Source organism: Schistocerca cancellata, chromosome 10 (assembly GCF_023864275.1).
Source record: "Schistocerca cancellata isolate TAMUIC-IGC-003103 chromosome 10, iqSchCanc2.1, whole genome shotgun sequence".
NCBI classification, from domain to species: Eukaryota; Metazoa; Arthropoda; class Insecta; order Orthoptera; family Acrididae; genus Schistocerca; species Schistocerca cancellata.
In genome coordinates this window covers 28,237,483-28,256,629 of record NC_064635.1, presented here as the reverse complement: position 1 = coordinate 28,256,629, position 19,147 = coordinate 28,237,483, and the positions used below count along the sequence as shown (strand labels likewise).

The window sequence follows — 19,147 nt, the reverse complement described above, 5'->3', positions numbered from 1 at the left end:
AGGACTCTAACCTCCGCCAGGACCAGCCGCTGCTCTTAAAAAGGCACTCAGAAACTCGCTCGATATAGACCAGGATTTTCCGCACTCCACACGCGAATGCAACGCAGAGAAACCGCAACAACTGCTATTACTGTGGTTTTGAGAGTAAGGAAGTGGACAGAGATCCGCGCCAGCGACGCTTTGACGACCGTCGCCCCGGATATTGGGAACGCAGCCGCGGCACCTGCTAGCCATCTCTCGACAGGCGATACTCATGGAGCGCACTGCCAACAAACCGGCGACCAGTGTAAACACAGGGGGGTCCGTCTGTGTGCCGCCTCTCGCCAACCCACAGTCGGACAGAACTTGAAAAGCAAACCGTATCCACTCTAAACACCAACGTCCTATATTTCACTAGCTAACGAGCACGAGGTAAAACGAGGCGGCCATAATCGTATAAATAAAAATAAGTGCTTAATGTAACTCGTTTTTAAATTAAAATTGATGTGTTGGCAGATGTGCCAACACCTTGTAGTTAGAGGAGGCCGAAATGCACGCTATAATCTAACGCAGACTGGCGTGAGGTCTGGAACAGGGTACGTAATGAATGCTATAAAGAAAAGTACGTAGCTGCTGGAATACTTAACTTTAATCCATCATTTGTATACAGCATTCTTGATGATACAAGTGAGACTCTCTATAGAAATGGTTAATGGCGCCTTGCTAGGTCGTAGCCATGGACTTAGCTGAAGGCTATTCTAACTATCTCACGGCTAATGAGAGAAAGGCTTCGTCAGTGTAGTCGCTAGCAAAGTCGTCCGTACAACTGGGGCGAGTGCTCGTACGTCTCTCAAGACCTGCCGTGTGGTGGCTCTCGGTCTGCGGTCACTGACAGTGGCGACACGCGGGTCCGACATGTACTAATGGACCGCGGCCGATTTAAAGCTACCACCTAGCAAGTGTGGTGTCTGGCGGTGACACCACAAAAATCTTTTCTCCTATCACCATCACAGATTCCCAGTCCGATACAGATATTCTTGAAAATTTCTGGTTGTGAATTTTTTAATAGCTATGACAACACTCGCATGGTTTATAACAAAAAATGTTCGGCGCATGCAATATTTAACTGGTGCACTAGTAATTCACATGGGTCGCAAGCAATGTACGAGGGTCACTCCAAAAGAAACGCACACTATTTTTGTAAAAATATAGTTTTCATTCTGCATGTGTGAAAGTTTCCCGCTTGTTTTCAAACTTAGTGCAACCTGTTCCCGCGAGTGGCGCCGTCACAGCATGTATTCAAGATGGCTGCTACACTCGACGTTCGTCAGAAGCAACGGGCTGTCATAGAATTCCTGTGCTGCGGAAACGAGACAGTGGGAAACATCCACAAGAGATTGAAAAAGCTGTATGGAGACGCTGCAATCGATCGCAGTACAGTTAGTCGGTGGGCAAGCAGGTTACGTGATGAAAGCGGGCACGGCAATATTGGGGATTGTCCTCGCAGCGGCAGGCCTCGTATTGCACACACTCCAGTCAATGTGCAGAGAGTTAACGAATTGATGACTGCTGACAGATGCATCACAGTGAACGAATTTTCACGTTACATTGGGATAGAGGAAGGAAGTGTTTGCAGAATACTGAAAGTGTTGGCGTTAAAAAAGGTTTGTGACTGGTGGGTACCCGGGATGATGACAGTGGCTCACAAAGAAACAAGAAAAACGGTATGCAGCGAACTTTTGGAACAGTACGAGAACCACCATAAATTCTGATGCATATGTGACGACACTGAAGAAACTTCTTAGGGACTGATGACCTTAGCAGTTAAGTCCCATAAGATTTGACACAAGAAACTTCAAGCTCGACTGAGTCGTGTTGGGCCGGCCGGTGTGGTCGTGCGGTTCTAGGCGCTTCAGTCTGGAACCGCGTGACCGCTACGGTCGCAGGTTCGAAGCCTGCCTCGGGCATGGATGTGTGTGATGTCCTTAGGTTAGTTAGGTTTAAGTAGTTCTAAGTTCTAGGGGACTGATGACCACAGATGTTAAGTCCCATAGTGCTCAGAGCCATTTGAACCATTTGAGTCGTGTTGGAGCACATCGGCAAAAGCAGGATGTTTTGCATTTGCACGACAATGCACGACCACATGTCAGTCAAAAAACCATGGAAGCGATCACAAAACTCGGATGGACAACACTGAAACACCCGCCTTACAGTCCTGACCTGGCTCTATGTGGCTATCATCTCTTTGGGATACTGAAAGACTCTCTTCATGGAACAAGGTTTGAAGATGATGACTCCCTTGAGCACGCTGCCAAACAGTGGCTCCAACAGGTTGGTCCAGAATTTTACCGCGCGGGCATACAGGCGCTGGTTCCAAGATGGCATAAGGCAGTTGAGAGGGATGGAGTGGAGAAGTGAAAATAGTGTTCCTAAAGGATCTATCTACACAATGTAAAACTTTCAAACGTGTAGAATAAAAGATGGATTTGAAAAAAATAGTGTGCATTCCTTTATGAGTGACCCTCGTATATGTTGCTTCCGACGAACGTTTTTGGTTATAAGTCATACAAGTATTGTCGTGGTTATTAAAAATTCACAATCAAGATTTTCAGGACTGTCGATGAGGGGCTCGGAACCTGCATGGGGCTACAAGAAATTGTACATTTTGGTTCGATTTAAAATTTACTTTTATTTATTATTTTCTGCTTTTTAGGCTTGTGCGTGTGAAACTTTCCAATGGATTTAAAAAAAAGATTGGTGGGAGTGCTTCTTCTATTTAAATAATGATTTATATTTATTACCTTATGTGAACACAAAATAAGCAGTCTTGCATATGCGGATGACTTAGTTGTGATGGCAGATTCGATTGAAAGTTTGCAAAGTAATATTTCAGAGCTAGATCAGAAATGTAAGTACTATGGTATGAAGATTAGCATCTCCAAAACGAAAGTAATGTCAGTGGGAAAGAAATATAAACTGATGGAGTGCCAAATAGGAGGAACAAAGTTAGAACAGGTGGACGGTTTCAAGTACTTAGGATGCATATTCTCACAGGATGGCGACATAGTGAAAGAACTGGAAGCAAGGTGTAGCAAAGCTAATGCAGTGAGCGCTCAGCTACGATCTACTCTCTTCTGCAAGAAGGAAGTCAGTACCGAGACTAAGTTATCTGTGCACCGTTCAATCTTTCTACCAACTTCGTTGTATGGGAGCGAAAGCTGGGTGGATTCAGGCTACCTTATCAACAAGGTTGAGGTTACGGATATGAAAGTTGCTAGGATGATTGCAGGTACTAGTAGATGGGAACAATGGCAGGAGGGTGTCCACAATGAAGAAATCAAAGAAAAACTGGGAATGAACTCTATAGATGTAGCAGTCAGGGCGAACAGACTTAGATGGTGGGGTCATGTTACACGCATGGGAGAAGCAAGGTTACCCAAGAGACTCATGGATTCAGCAGTAGAGGGTAGGAGTAGTCGGGGCAGACCGAGGAGAAGGTACCTGGATTCGGTTAAGAATGATTTTGAAGTAATAGGTTTAACATCAGAAGAGGCACCAAAGTTAGCACTGAATAGGGGATCATGGAGGAATTGTATAAGGGGGACTATGCTCCAGACTGAACGCTGAAAGGCATAATCAGTCCTAAATGATGATGATGATGATGATGATGATGATTTATTACCTTTCTATTCATGACTTTGCGTGTGTATGTTTATGTCACATACATATAATTCACAAATATCCTCTTCTGTTCCCCCCACCCGCCCTCTCTCTCTCTCTCTCTCTCTCTCTCTCTCTCTCTCTCTCTCTCTCTCTCTCACTCACTCTCTCTCTACTCATCTTCACTTCCCCTCCTCACCTTGTTCAGTATGTCTGTTCGCTCCATGGCGCCTGGAAAGCGTTCCAACACTACCCACACATCAGTCCTGCTGGGCAATGGAGCTGTCAGGCGGTATCATAATTTCTCACATCCACTGCCACGTTTTCCAAACAGACCAACAACAAAACAAGTTAATATTGAATTCTCGCCCAATGTCAATTTCAATCCCTGTACTGAACACACAGACAAGAAAGCGACCTAATAAAGCACATTGAAATACGCCGTGCTAAAACTAGTGACTGCTTCAAGGTTAATGTGACCACCGCTTATGTTCGTCGTCAACGTGCAATATCCACTCTCAGACGGCAGGTGGCAGCACAAGCAGAGGAGGGTATATAAAGCGAGTCGAGAGACGGTGTGGTTACTGCTGCTAGAATGACATGTTATCAAGATTTAAATGAGTTTGATTGTGGTGTTACAGTCGGCGCACGAGCGGTGGGACACAGCATCTCCGAGGTAGCGATGAAGTAGGGATTTTCCCGTACGACCATTTCACGAGTGTACCGTGAATGTGAGGAATCCGGTGAAACATCAAATCTCCGACATCGCTGCGGCCGGGAAAAAATCCTGCAAGAACGGGACCAACGATGACAGAAGAGAATGATTCAACGTGACAGAAGTGTAACCCTTCCGCCAATTGCTGCAGATTTCAGTGCTAAATGTAAATGTCGTGTGACTAGGGCCTTCCGTCGGGTAGACCGTTCGCCGGGTGCAAGTCTTTCGATTTGACGCCACTTCGGCGACTTGCGCGTCGGTGGGGATGTAATTATGATGATTAGCAGAACACAACTCCCAGTTCCTGAGCGGAGAAAAACTTCGACCGAGCCGGGAATCGAACCCGGGCGCTTAGGATTGACATTCTGTCGAACTGACCACTCAGCTACCGGGGGCGGGTATGGGCCATCAACAAGTGTCAGCGTGCGAACCTTCCCGCGAAACATCACCGATATGGACTTTCAGAGCCGAAGGCCCACTCGTGTACCCTTGATGACCGCACTAGACAAAGGTTTACGCCTCACCTGGCCCCGTCAACACCGACATTGGATTTTCAATGACTGGAAACATGTTGTCTGGTCGGATGAGTCTGTTTTCAAACTGTATCGAGTGGATGGACGTGTACGGTATGGAGACAACCTCATGAATCCATGGACGCTGCATTTTAGCAGGGGACTGTCCAAGCAGGTGGAGGCTTTGTGATGGTGTGGGTGGTTCAAATGGCTCTGAGCACTATGGGACTTAACTTCTGAGGTCATCAGTCCCCTAGAAGTTAGAACTACTTGAACCTAACTAACCTAAGGACATCACACACATCCATGCCCGAGGCAGGATTCGAACCTGCGACCGTAGCGGTAGCGCGGTACCAGACTGAAGCGCCTAGAACCGCTCGGCCACTCCGGCCGGCAATGGTGTGGGGCCTGTGCAGTTGGAGACTGCCTGATACGTCTAGAAACAACTCTGACACCTAACATGTACGTAAGCATCCATTCATGTCCATTGTGAATTCCGACGGATTTGGGCAATTCCAGCAGGATAATGCAACACCCCACACATCCAGAATTGCTGCAGGGTGGCTCCAGGAACACTCTTCAGAGTTTATAAACACTTCCGCTGGCCACCAAACTCTCCAGACAAGATCGTTATTGAGCATATCTACTAAGCGTCGGTACGTACTGTTAAGAAGAGTTCTCCACCCCCTCGACCTGTTACGAATTTACGGACAGCCCTGCAGGACTCACGGCGTTAATTCCCTGCAGCACTGCTTCAAATATTGGTCGAGATCACGCCGCGTCGTGTTGGGGCACTTCTGGATGTTCGCAGGGGGCCGTATACGTCAGGTCAACGTAGACGTACTTGGACATCATCCGAAACAGCTGTCGTAATAATCCACAAATGTTTTAAGCAGTGCTACTGCAACCTTACTTACAACAGTCTGCGTAACTTGCGCACCCTGATGTGAGGACGGCTTAAACATGCAGATGCGTGTCATAGATACTGGGCAGTTAGTTGCTGTAGGTGACGTTTCCGTACGCTTGGAAAAGACAGCATATGTATAACACGTGTGTGTGTTGGCACGCGCCGGAGAATGTGTGTCTGGCCGAGTCGCATCGCCATACAGTGGGCGTGCGTAGTCGCCGTCCGAGTGGGCGAACTGCCAACTGGCGAGCCAGCACCACCTAGCGCGTGCTCTCTCTCTCTCTCTCTCTCTCTGTCTGTGTGTGTGTGTGTGTGTGTGTGTGTGTGTGTGTGTGTGTGCGTGTGTGTGAGAGAGTATGTGTGTTGGGAGGGGGAGGGGGTGGGAACTGAGAACACACACACACACACACACACACACAGCGAGAGGACAGACACGGCTCAGTGAAGCGTCCAAAACCGCAGCCAATCTCGCCCGTCCACTTCCAAGAACTCGCTACGTTCCTTCTACTGACAACCCGTCACTTGGCGTGTCTCCCACAAGGTTCCATCGCTGGACCACTATTCTTGCATTATGTTACATAGTATGTACTACTAACGGTTACGGCAACGAAGCCCCTATTGCAGGATGCCTGTCTAAGGCTTCCGGCCAAGAAACATTTGGTTTTAAATATTACATATAATTACTGATGAGTAAAAATTTAAAATCCACTCATGGTTCGGAGGCTTTATTCTTGAATTTTTTGCAGATTAGTAGGTGCCAAAACAACTGCAATGAGAATGGCGTAGAGAAGCAGCCTAAAGATTTGAAAACAAATGAATCACCTGGTCGCTATGGAATCCCAGGTCGATTTTACACTACAGGCCATTAAAATTGTTACACCAAGAAGAAATACAGATGATATTCGGGAATTCATAGGACAAATATATTATACTAGAACTGACATGTGATTACATTTTCACGCAATTTGGGTGCAGAGATCCTGAGAAATCAATACCCAGAAAAACCACCACTAGGCGTAATAACGGCCTTGATACGCCTGGGCATTGAGTCAAACAGAGCTTGGATGACGTGTACAGGTACAGCTGCCCATGCAGCTTCAACACGATACCACAGTTCATCAAGAGTAGTGACTGGCGTATTGTGACGAGCCAGTTGCTCGGCCACCATTGACCAGACGTCTTCAGTTGGTGAGAGATCTAGAGAATGTGCTGGCCAGGGTAGCAGGCGAACATTTTCTCTATCCAGAAAGGCCCGTACAGGGCAACATAGGGTCGTGCGTTATCCTGCTGAAGTGTAGGGTTTCGCAGGGATCGAATGAAGGGTAGAGTCACGGGTCGTAACACATCTGAAATGTAACGTCCACTGATCAAAGTGCCGTCAATGCGAACAAGAGGTGACCGAGACGTGTAACCAATGGCACCCCATACCATCACGCTGGGTGATACGCTAGTATGGCGATGACGAATACACGCTTCCAATGTGCGTTCACCGCGATGTCGCCAAACACGGATGCGACCATCAAGATGCTGTAAGCAGAACCTGGATCCATCCGAAAAAATTAGGTTTTGCCATTCGTGCACCCAGGTTCGTCGTTGAGTACACCATCGCAGGCGCTCCTGTCTGTGATTCAGCGTCAAGAGTAACCGCAGCCATGGTCTCCGAGCTGATAGTCCATGCTGCTGCAAACGTCGTCTAACTGTTCGTGCAGATGGTTGTTGTCTTGCAAACGTCCCCATCTGTTGACTCAGGGATCGAGACGTGGCTGCACGAACCGTTACAGCCATGCGGATAAGATGCCCGTCATCTCGACTGCTAGTGATACGAGGACGTTGGGATCCAGCACGGCGTTCCGTATTACCCTCCTAAACCCACCGATTCCATATTCTGCTAACAGTCATTGGATCTCGACGAACGCGAGCAGCAATGTTGCCATACGATAAACCGCAATCGCGATAGGCTACAATCGGACCTTTATCAAAGTCGGAGACGTGATGGTACGCATTTCTCCTCCTTACACGAGGCATCACGACAACGTTTAACTAGGCAACGCCGGTGAACTGCTGTTTGTGTATGGGAAATCGGTTGGAAACTTTCCTCATGTCAGCACGTTGTAGGTGTCGCCACCGGCGCCAACCTTGTGTGAATGCTCTGGAAAACTAATCATTTGCATATCACAGCATCTTCTTCCTGTCGGTTAAATTTCGCGTCTGTAGCCCGTCATCTTCGTGGTGTGGCAATTTTAATGGCCAGTAGTGTAGAGCTGAAGTGGGCGCACACTGCTGTTACCTAGCGAGAAGTATATAAAACTCGGGAGTTTGCTCTTTCCAACTGTTCACGCAAATGTATCAAATAACATAATAGTTATTATTTTTTTAAATCGAATGATTCTTTTTGATGCACTCTGTATTACAGCTCCCGAGCAATGATTCCGTTACGTCTCCTGTCCACTCTCCCCCCCACCCTCCCCCCTTTCCTGCTGAAAGCCCCGCTCCAAGTGCGTGTACGCAGAACGCCGTTAACATGGAGCGGTGTTTCGTGGGAAGTGTTGCGCGGAACGAAGCGACACACAGAATGGCTTCCAGGAACACCGCAATGAAGGCGAAAGCGTGGCGCAAATGCTCGTCGGATATTTGGACGCGGCGGGACGCTGCTGCTTTGTCGCGGCTTCAACCCCTCGCCGTTTGCCACCCGTACCGACGACACCGGCACTGCACGTTCCTTGGACGATTGGACACAAACGCGTCACGCAAGGAGCACCCACGTGCAACTTAGCTCGTTCTGTTCCTGCATCAGGTTTAGAAGGCAGCATACGGCGTATCATTATGGTGACTCTTATACGGCACCTTTTTATACACCCATCCTCATATATTGAGGGTAATTGCAGAATGTGGTCCCAACAACGTGGTACTACACAAAACTGCCGCTAATAGCACAAGCACATAGGGAACACACACGACACAGATCTCTAAGTCCACGGTATTGGTCATAAGATGAGAAAACCGTCCCGAAACACATGTGCTACGAAACGCCACTGTTTTCTGCGCATGTACCCCAACATCAGTATGGGATATGTTCACCATGCACACGTACACAGGCTGCACAACGGGTTGGCATACTCTCTATCAGATGGTCGCGCAGCTGCTGGGGTATAGCCTCCCATTCTTGCACCAGTCCGTGTCGTAGGGGTTTGAAGACGTGCAGCGATACGTCGACCGAGATTATCCCAAACGTACTCGATGGGGTTTAGGTCTGGAGAACAGGCAGGCCGCTCCATTCGTCTGATATCTTCTGTTTCAATCTCCTCCTCCACGATGACAGCACGTTGGGGCCGTGCGTTATCATCCTTCTCTAGATTGGCGCACAGATGACAAAATGGTAGATATCGAAATAGACGACAGAGGGATAGAGAAACAATTAAAATCGCTCAAAAGAGGAAAGGCCTCCGGACCTGATGGGATACCAGTTCGATTTTACACAGAGTACGCGAAGGAACTTGCCCCCCTTCTTGCAGCGGTGTACCGTAGGTCTCTAGAAGAGCGTAGCGCTCCAAAGGATTGGAAAAGGGCACAGGTCATCCCCGTTTTCAAGAAGGGACGTCGAACAGATGTGCAGAACTATAGACCTATATCTCTAACGTCGATCAGTTGTAGAATTTTGGAACACGTATTGTGTTCGAGTATAATGACTTTTCTGGAGACTAGAAATCTACTCTGTAGGAATCAGCATGGGTTTCGAAAAAGACGGTCATGTGAAACCCAGCTCGCGCTATTCGTCCACGAGACTCAGAGGGCCATAGACACTGGTTCACAGGTAGATGCCGTGTTTCTTGACTTCCGCAAGGCGTTCGATACAGTTCCCCACAGTCGTTTAATGAACAAAGTAAGAGCATATGGACTATCAGACCAATTGTGTGATTGGATTGAGGAGTTCCTAGATAACAGAACGCACCATGTCATTCTCAATGGAGAGAACTCTTCCGAAGTAAGAGTGATTTCAGGTGTTCCGCAGGGGAGTGTCATAGGACCGTTGCTATTCACAATATACATAAATGACCTGGTGGATGACATCGGAAGTTCACTGAGGCTTTTTGCAGATGATGCTGTAGTGTATCGAGAGGTTGTAACAATGGAAAATTGTACTGAAATGCAGGAGGATCTGCAGCGAATTGACGCATGGTGCAGGGAATGGCAATTGAATCTTAATGTAGACAAGTGTAATGTGCTGCGAATACACAGAAAGATAGATCCTTTATCATTTAGCTACAAAATAGCAGGTCAGCAACTGGAAGCAGTTAATACCATAAATTATCTGGGAGTACGCATTAGGAGTGATTTCAAATGGAATGATCATATAATGTTGATCGTCGGTAAAGCAGATGCCAGACTGAGATTCATTGGAAGAATCCTAAGGAAATGCAATCCGAAAACAAAGGAAGTAGGTTACAGAACGCTTGTTCGCCCACTGCTTGAATACTGCTCAACAGTGTGGGATCCGTACCAGATAGGGTTGATAGAAGATATAGAGAAGATCCAACGGAGAGCAGCGCGCTTCGTTACAGGATCATTTAGTAATCGCGAAAGCGTTACGGAGATGATAGATAAACTCCAGTCGAAGACTCTGCAGCAGAGACGCTCAGTAGCTCGGTACGGGCTTTTGTCAAAGTTTCGAGAACATACCTTCACCGAAGAGTCAAGCAGTATATTGCTCCCTCCTACGTATATCTCGCGAAGAGACCATGAGGATAAAATCAGAGAGATTAGAGCCCACACAGAGGCACACCAACAATCCTCCTTTCCACGAACAATACGAGACTGGAATAGAAGGGAGAACCGATAGAGGTACTCAAGGTACCCTCCGCCACACACCGTCAGGTGGCTTGCGGAGTATGGATGTAGAAGTAGATGTAGGAGGAGGGTGGGACCCACTGCACCACTGAAAAGGCGGACATACTGGTGCAAAATGACCTCCCGATACACCAGACGTATTACAGTTTGTCTGTCAAAGACATGCAGGGGTGTACGTGCACCAATCATAATCCCACCCTACACCATCAAACCACCACCTCCATACAGGTCCCTTTCAGGGACATGAAGGGGTTGGTAGCTGGTTCCTCCGGCGAGAAACACTGTTCTACATCTACACCCATACTCCGCAAGCCACCTGACGGTGCGTGGCGGAGAGTACTTTGAGTACCTCTATCGGTTCTCCCTTCTATTCCAGTCTCGTATTGTTCGTGGAAAGAAAGATTGTCGGTATGCCTCTGTGTGGGCTCTAATCTCTCTGATTTTATCCTCATGGTCTCTTCGCGAGATATACGTAGAGGGAGCAATATACTGCTTGATTCCTCTCGGTGAAGGTATGTTCTCGAAGCTTTGACAAAAGCCCGTACCGAGCTACTGAGCGTCTCTCCTGCAGAGTCTTCCACTGGAGTTTATCTATAATCTCCGTAACGCTTTCGCGATTACTAAATGATCCTGTAACGAAGCGCGCTGCTCTCCGTTGGATCTTCTCTATCTCTTCTATCAACCCTATCTGGTACGGATCCCACACTGCTGAGCAGTATTCAAGCAGTGGGCGAACAAGCGTAATGTAACCTACTTCCTTTGTTTTCGGATTGCATTTCCTTAGGATTATTCCAATGAATCTCAGTCCGACATTTGCTTTACCGACGATCAACACTGTTCAGACTATACCTGGACTCGTCTGTAAATATAACCTGGGACCACTGTTCCAATGACCATGTACTGTGTTCTTGACACCAGGTTTTACGGGCTCTCCTGTGACCAGGGGTCAGTGGAATGCACCTTGCAGGTCTCCGGGCGAATAAGCCATGTCTGTTCAGTCGTCTGTAGACTGTGTGTCTGCAGACAACTGTTCCAGTGGCTGCGGTAAGGTCCCGAGCGAGGCTACCTGCAGTACTCCGTGGCCGTCTGCGGGCTCTGATGGTGAGATATCGGTCTTCTTGTGGTGTTGTACACTGTGGACGTCCCGTACTATAGTGCCTGGACACGATTCCTGTCTGCTGGAATCGTTGCGATAATCGTGAGATCACACTTTGTGGCAGACGGAGGGCCCGTGCTACGACCTGCTGTGTTTGACCAGCCTCCAGTCGCCCTAGTATTCTACCCTTTATAACGTCATCAGTGTGTGTTCTTTGAGCCATTTTCAACACCCAGTCACCATTAGCACATCTTAAAACGTCTGCACATTTACTCGTTGCACCGTACTCTGGCATACACCAACACAGCTCTGTGTATGTGGACTGCTGCCAGCGCCATCGTGCGACGACCGCAGGTCAAATGCACCGCATGGTCATACCCCGAGGTAATTTAAAGCCGCAAACAACCCACCAGAGCGTTGTTTCACCATATATCAGCACTATCCTTAATTTATGAGCATGAGCGTAGTTCCGTACTTCAATCAGTAATAACGAAACCGTTATACGAGGTGCGTTCAGTAAGTAATGCATCACAATTTTTTTCTCCGCCAATCTCGGTTGGAAGATTGCGCAATTTGTTGTTGGACATAGTGGAATATTCCCGCTTCAGCCTGCGTAGTTTCATGAAGGTCCTGTAGTAGGCGGCGGTGTACGTAATCTTCAAAATGGCGTCTGTCACGGAGAGCCATTCCAAACAGAGCGCTGCCATTGAGTTTCTTTTGGCGGAGAACCAGAGCACTGCACGTATTTACATGCGCTGCGGAGATCTGGCAGTGTCCAAAAGCACGGTGAGTCGGTGGGAGAGGCGTCCGCCATCACCGCGGAAAGGTCGCGCAAACCCGTCCAACGTCTCGTGCGCCGGCTGTGATTCCTGAAATGTTGGCACGTGCGGACACCCTCCTTCCTCACCCTCCCACCCTGCAGCCCAGATCTCCCACCTTCCTTCTTCCATCTATTTGACCCAGCCGAGGATGCAATCCCAGGAAATCATGTCCATTATAATTATCCGGGCTGTTATGTCGCGGTCGGTTGGTGAATTCTGTGTCGATTCCCAACGTTTCGTCTCCGACTGTGGGAGACATCTTCAAGGGGGTCCATAGCTCAATGGAAGGTCCAACACACCCACTGGCTCGCTACTGACTAACGAGCCAGTGGGAGACATCTTCAAGGGGGTCCGTAGCTCAATGGAAGGTCCAACACACCCACTGGCTCGCTACTGACTAACGAGCCAGTGGGAGACATCTTCAAGGCGGTCCGTAGCTCAATGGAAGGTCCAACACACCCACTGGCTCGCTACTGACTAACGAGCCAGTGGGAGACATCTTCAAGGGGGTCCGTAGCTCAATGGAAGGTCCAACACACCCACTGGCTCGCTACTGACTAACGAGCCAGTGGGAGACATCTTCAAGGGGGTCCGTAGCTCAATGGAAGGTCCAACACACCCACTGGCTCGCTACTGACTAACGAGCCAGTGGGAGACATCTTCAAGGGGGTCCGTAGCTCAATGGAAGGTCCAACACACCCACTGGCTCGCTACTGACTAACGAGCCAGTGGGAGACATCTTCAAGGGGGTCCGTAGCTCAATGGAAGGTCCAACACACCCACTGGCTCGCTACTGACTAACGAGCCAGAGAGACATCTTCAAGGGGGTCCGTAGCTCAATGGAAGGTCCAACACACCCACTGGCTCGCTACTGACTAACGAGCCAGTGGGAGACATCTTCAAGGGGGTCCGTAGCTCAATGGAAGGTCCAACACACCCACTGGCTCGCTACTGACTAACGAGCCAGTGGGAGACATCTTCAAGGGGGTCCGTAGCTCAATGGAAGGTCCAACACACCCACTGGCTCGCTACTGACTAACGAGCCAGTGGGAGACATCTTCAAGGGGGTCCGTAGCTCAATGGAAGGTCCAACACACCCACTGGCTCGCTACTGACTAACGAGCCAGTGGGAGACATCTTCAAGGGGGTCCGTAGCTCAATGCAAGGTCCAACACACCCACTGGCTCGCTACTGACTAACGAGCCAGTGGGTGTGTTGGACCTACCATTGAGCTACGGACCCCCTTGAAGATGTCTCCCGCAGTCGGAGGCGAAACGTTGGGATAGACACAGAATTCATCAACCGACCACGGCATAACAGCCCGGATAATTATAATGGACATGATATTTCCGGCCGTGAAAGTCTACATTTTAGAATCCGAGGAAAGCAGTACGTGGATGATGCGGAGGTTATTTATGTAGCAAAATGTTCGCTCCAACGTCGACCAGTAGAACTGTACCATGCCGGTATACAGGCTCTTCCAGTAAGGAGGCGTAACTCCGCCGCATTGGACGGAAATTATGTCTAAAATAGGGTTTTGTAACCAAAACAGTGGGGAATAATATGATGTGTTGGAATCCTGAATACAACCAACCTGCTTTCAAAAAAAAGTCCTGTATTACTTACTGAACGCGCCTCGTGAATGATCTGAGATGTAACCCGAAGAAAGACGAATGTAATGGGTACTAGTAGAAATGACATTACAGATAAAATTGACACCGAAACTGGCGATCACAAAATGTTGGAAGTGAATTAATTCTCCTACATTGGAAGCAAAATAACCCATGACGTATGGAGCAAGGAGAAGTAAAAAAGCAGATAATCACAGACAAAGAGGGCGTCATGGTCAAAAGAACCCGTTTTTTTTTTTTTTTTTTTTTTTTTTTTTTTTTTTTTTTTTTTTTTTCCCAGTCTACTGACTGGTTTGATGCGGCCCGCCACGAATTCCTTTCCTGTGCTAACCTCTTCATCTCAGAGTAGCACTTGCAACCTACGTCCTCAATTATTTGCTTGACGTATTCCAATATCTGTCTTCCTCTACAGTTTTTGCTCTCTACAGCTCCCTCTAGTACCATGGAAGTCATTCCCTCATGTCTTAGCAGATGTCCTATCACCCTGTCCCTTCTCCTTATCACTGTTTTCCACATATTCCTTTCCTCTCCGATTCTGCGTGGAACCTCCTCATTCCTTACCTTATCAGTCCACCTAATTTTCAACATTCGTCTATAGCACCACATCTCAAATGCTTCGATTCTCTTCTGTTCCGGTTTTCCCACAGTCCATGTTTCACTACCATACAATGCTGTACTCCAGACGTACATCCTCAGAAATTTCTTCCTCAAATTAAGGCCGGTATTTGATATTAGTAGACTTCTCTTGGCCAGAAATGCCTTTTTTGCCATAGCGAGTCTGCTTTTGATGTCCTCGTTGCTCCGTCCGTCATTGGTTATTTTACTGCCTAGGTAGCAGAATTCCTTAACTTCATTGACTTCGTGACCATCAATCCTGATGTTAAGTTTCTCGCTGTTCTCATTTCTACTACTTCTCATTACCTTCGTCTTTCTCCTATTTACTCTCAAACCATACTGAGTACTCATTACACTGTTCATTCCGTTCAGCAGATCATTTAATTCTTCTTCACTTCCACTCAGGATAGCAATGTCATCAGCGAATCGTATCATTGATATCCTTTCACCTTGTATTTTAATTCCACTGCTGAACCTTTCTTTTATTTCCATCATTGCTTCCTCGATGTACAGACTGAACAGTAGAGGCGAAAGGCTACAGCCTTGTCTTACACCCTTTTTAATAAGAGCACTTCGTTCTTGATCGTCCACTCTTATTATTCCCTCTTGGTTGTTGTACATATTGTATATGACCCGTCTCTCCCTATAGCTTATCCCTACTTTTTTCAGAATCTCGAACAGCTTGCACCATTTTATATTGTCGAACGCTTTTTCCAGGCCGACAAATCCTATGAAAGTGTCTTGATTTTTCTGTAGCCTTGCTTCCATTATTAGCCGTAACGTCAGAATTGCCTCTCTCGTCCCTTTACTTTTCCTAAAGCCAAACTGATCGTCACCTAGCGCATTCTCAATTTTCTTTTCCATTCTTCTGTATATTATCCTTGTAAGCAGCTTCGATGCATGAGCTGTTAAGCTGATTGTGCGATAATTCTCGCACTTGTCAGCTCTTGCCGTCTTCGGAATTGTGTGGATGATGCTTTTCCGAAAGTCAGATGGTATATCGCCAGACTCATATATTCTACACACCAACGTGAATAGTCGTTTTGTTGCCACTTCCCCCAATGATTTTAGAAATTCTGATGGAATGTTATCTATCCCTTCTGCCTTATTTGACCGTAAGTCCTCCAAAGCTCTTTTAAATTCCGATTCTAATACTGGATCCCCTATCTCTTCTAAATCGACTCCTGTTTCTTCTTCTATCACATCAGGCAAATCTTCACCCTCATAGAGGCTTTCAATGTATTCTTTCCACCTATCTGCTCTCTCCTCTGCATTTAACAGTGGAATTCCCGTTGCACTCTTAATGTTTCCATCGTTGCTTTTAATGTCACCAAACGTTGTTTTGACTTTCCTGTATGCTGAGTCTGTCCTTCCGACAATCATATCTTTTTCGATGTCTTCACATTTTTCCTGCAGCCAGTTCGTCTTAGCTTCCCTGCACTTTCTATTTATTTCATTCCTCAGCGACTTGTATTTCTGTATTCCTGATTTTCCCGGAGCATGTTTGTACTTTCTCCATTCATCAATCAACTGAAGTATTTCTTATGTTACCCATGGTTTCTTCGCAGCTACCTTCTTTGTACCTATGTTTTCCTTCCCAACTTCTGTGATGGCCCTTTTTAGAGATGTCCATTCCTCTTCAACTGTACTGCCTACTGCGCTATTCCTTATTGCTGTATCTATAGCGTTAGATAACTTCAAACGTATCTCGTCATTCCTTAGTACTTCCGTATCCCACTTCTTTGCGTATTGATTCTTCCTGACTAATGTCTTGAACTTCAGCCTACTCTTCATCACTACTATATTGTGATCTGAGTCTATATCTGCTCTTGGGTACGCCCTACAATCCAGTATCTGATTTCGGAATCTCTGTCTGACCATGATGTAATCTAATTGACATCTTCCCGTATCTCCCGGCCTTTTCCAAGTATACCTCCTCCTCTTGTGATTCTTGAACTGGGTATTCGCTATTACTAGCTGAAACTTGTTACAGAACTCAATTAGACTTTCTCCTCTTCCATTCCTTGTCCCAAGCCCATATTCTCCTGCAACCTTTTCTTCTACTCCTTCCCCTACAACTGCATTCCAGTCGCCCACGACTATTAGATTTTCGTCCCCCTTTACATACTGCATTACCCTTTCAATATCCTCATACACTTTCTGTATCTGTTCATCTTCAGCTTGCGACGTCGGCATGTATACCTGAACAACTACTGTTGTCGGTGTTGGTCTGCTGTCGATTCTGATTAGAACAACCCGGTCACTGAACTGTTCACAGTAACACACCCTCTGCCCTACCTTCCTAATCATAACGAATCCTACACGTGTTATACCATTTTCTGCTGGTGTTGATATTACCCGATACTCATCTGACCAGAAATCTTTGTCTTCCTTCCACTTCACTTCACTGACCCCTACTATATCTAGATTGAGCCTTTGCATTTCCCTTTTCAGATTTTCTAGTTTCCCTACCAATTTGAAGCTTCTGACATTCCACGCCCCGACTCGTAAAACGTTATCCTTTCGTTGATTATTCAATCTTTTTCTCATGGTAACCTCCCCCTTGGCAGTCCCCTCCCGGAGATCCGAATGGGGGACTATTCCGGAATCTTTTGCCAATGGAGAGATCATCATGGCACTTCTTCAGATACAGGCCACATGTCCTGTGGATACACGTTACGCCTACTAGTAGCAAACACGTCCTTAATTTGAGGAAAGAAATTTCTTAGAGTGTCCGTTCGCTAGCACAGCACTGTACGGCAGTGAATCGTGGACTGTGGGAAAACCGGGAAAATAGAGAACTGAGTCGTTGGAGATGTTTGTGCTACAGAAAGATGTTGATGATTAGGTGGAAAGATAAGGAATGAGGAGCTTCTCGACAGAATCGTCGAGGAGAGGAGTGTGTGGAAAACACTGACAAGAATGAGGGACAGATTGATACGACATGTGTTAGGGTATCAGAGATACATTCTTATAATTAAATGTTTCCCTGAGACATTTAAGTCTCTTTTTATTATCTCCGATAACGATCGAAGCAGACGAAATGAATTAAAATTTGTGCTGCGGTCTGGTGTAACGGTTAGCATTTCTGCCTAGCAAGCAAGAAGACCCGGGTTCGAGTCACGGCCGCAGCACAAATTTTTATTCAAATGGCTCTGAGCACTATGCGACTTAACTTCTGAGGTCATCAGTCGCCTAGAACTTAGAACTAATTAAACCTAACTATCCTAAGGACATCACACACATCCATGCCCGAGGCAGGATTCGAACCTGCTCGCTCGGCTCCAGGCTGTAGCGCCTAGAACCGCACGGCCACTCCGGCCGGCTTTTAATTCATTTCGTCTGCTTCGCTCTTTATCAGAGATAAATTCCATAGTAGGTGGGGGAGCTGTAAAGGGTAAACACTGTGGGGGAAGCAGAGATTGGAAGATGCACAACAAATAATCAAACACCTTCGGTACAAGTGCGACTCTGAAATTAAGAGGTTGGCATAGGAGAGGAATTTGTGGTGGGCCGCATGAAACCAGTCAGCACTCAGAAGACTGATGACTCATAAAAAAGTAGTAGTAGTAGTAGTATTAGTAGTACCGAAAGCTGACATGGTTCACGGTATACGAAAAATGAAGTAAAAATGTCCCAAGGAGTACTGCAGATTTGTGGTAACGAGCCGCAACGGACACAGAAGATATTGTCTGAGTGAGTACAAATGATTTGAATAGTACCTAGTGTATTGATCAATTTCCCATCTAGCTCGGCTCAAATATCACCCACGACCTACCTACCTTAACAAGAAATACTATTTCAGCATCTTACGAGAGAGGAAGCAACTGAGCACCTAAACGGAAAATTAGGACAACAGAAATATGGTTTAGACCCTTTCTATGTTCGGTATAATGTCGTCGTCTTCCTACACAAATGAGCTAGGCACCTGCCTGTTCCGTCTTGCAACGTTTATTTATTTATTTTAGGCTTGGGCAGCACTGGTCGTACAGCAGCAATAGGCATGAAAGTTGACATGAAACCTTGAGTCACAGTAAAATGACGCAGTAAGCTTAACTTTGGGGACACCCTAAGAGATTATGTTACTCACAAGTCTGTTCTTACAATGGAGTATCTTATTTAAGATAAACATGTGAGCCGAGCGAAACTTTCGCACTTTTATAGTTTTAAATAGTGACAGTATCTGAAATAATGGTAGTCGTTGGCATAAGGTTTGTGTGGGAATGAAGGGAAAACATCTTTAAAAATGAACTGAATGACGTGAAATAATATAACATAGCCTCCGAAAAAAAGTAACGTAAATTAACTTATCGATTTTCATCAACAATGGAAGCGCTCTCTGCGCCCTCAGATGAGCAATAATTAC

General features: G+C 46.7%; 1 protein-coding gene and 1 non-coding gene across 4 annotated transcripts in view; one reads left to right on the top strand and one right to left on the bottom strand.

Moving 5' to 3' along the window:
- Positions 1-19,147, bottom strand: part of LOC126106353 (interference hedgehog-like) — a 672,512-nt gene that overhangs the window by 603,438 nt on the left and 49,927 nt on the right. The window lies entirely within an intron of this gene.
- Trnaa-agc (transfer RNA alanine (anticodon AGC)) lies at positions 17,841-17,915 on the top strand. The gene has a single exon. It is a non-coding gene; the product is annotated as a tRNA-Ala (tRNA).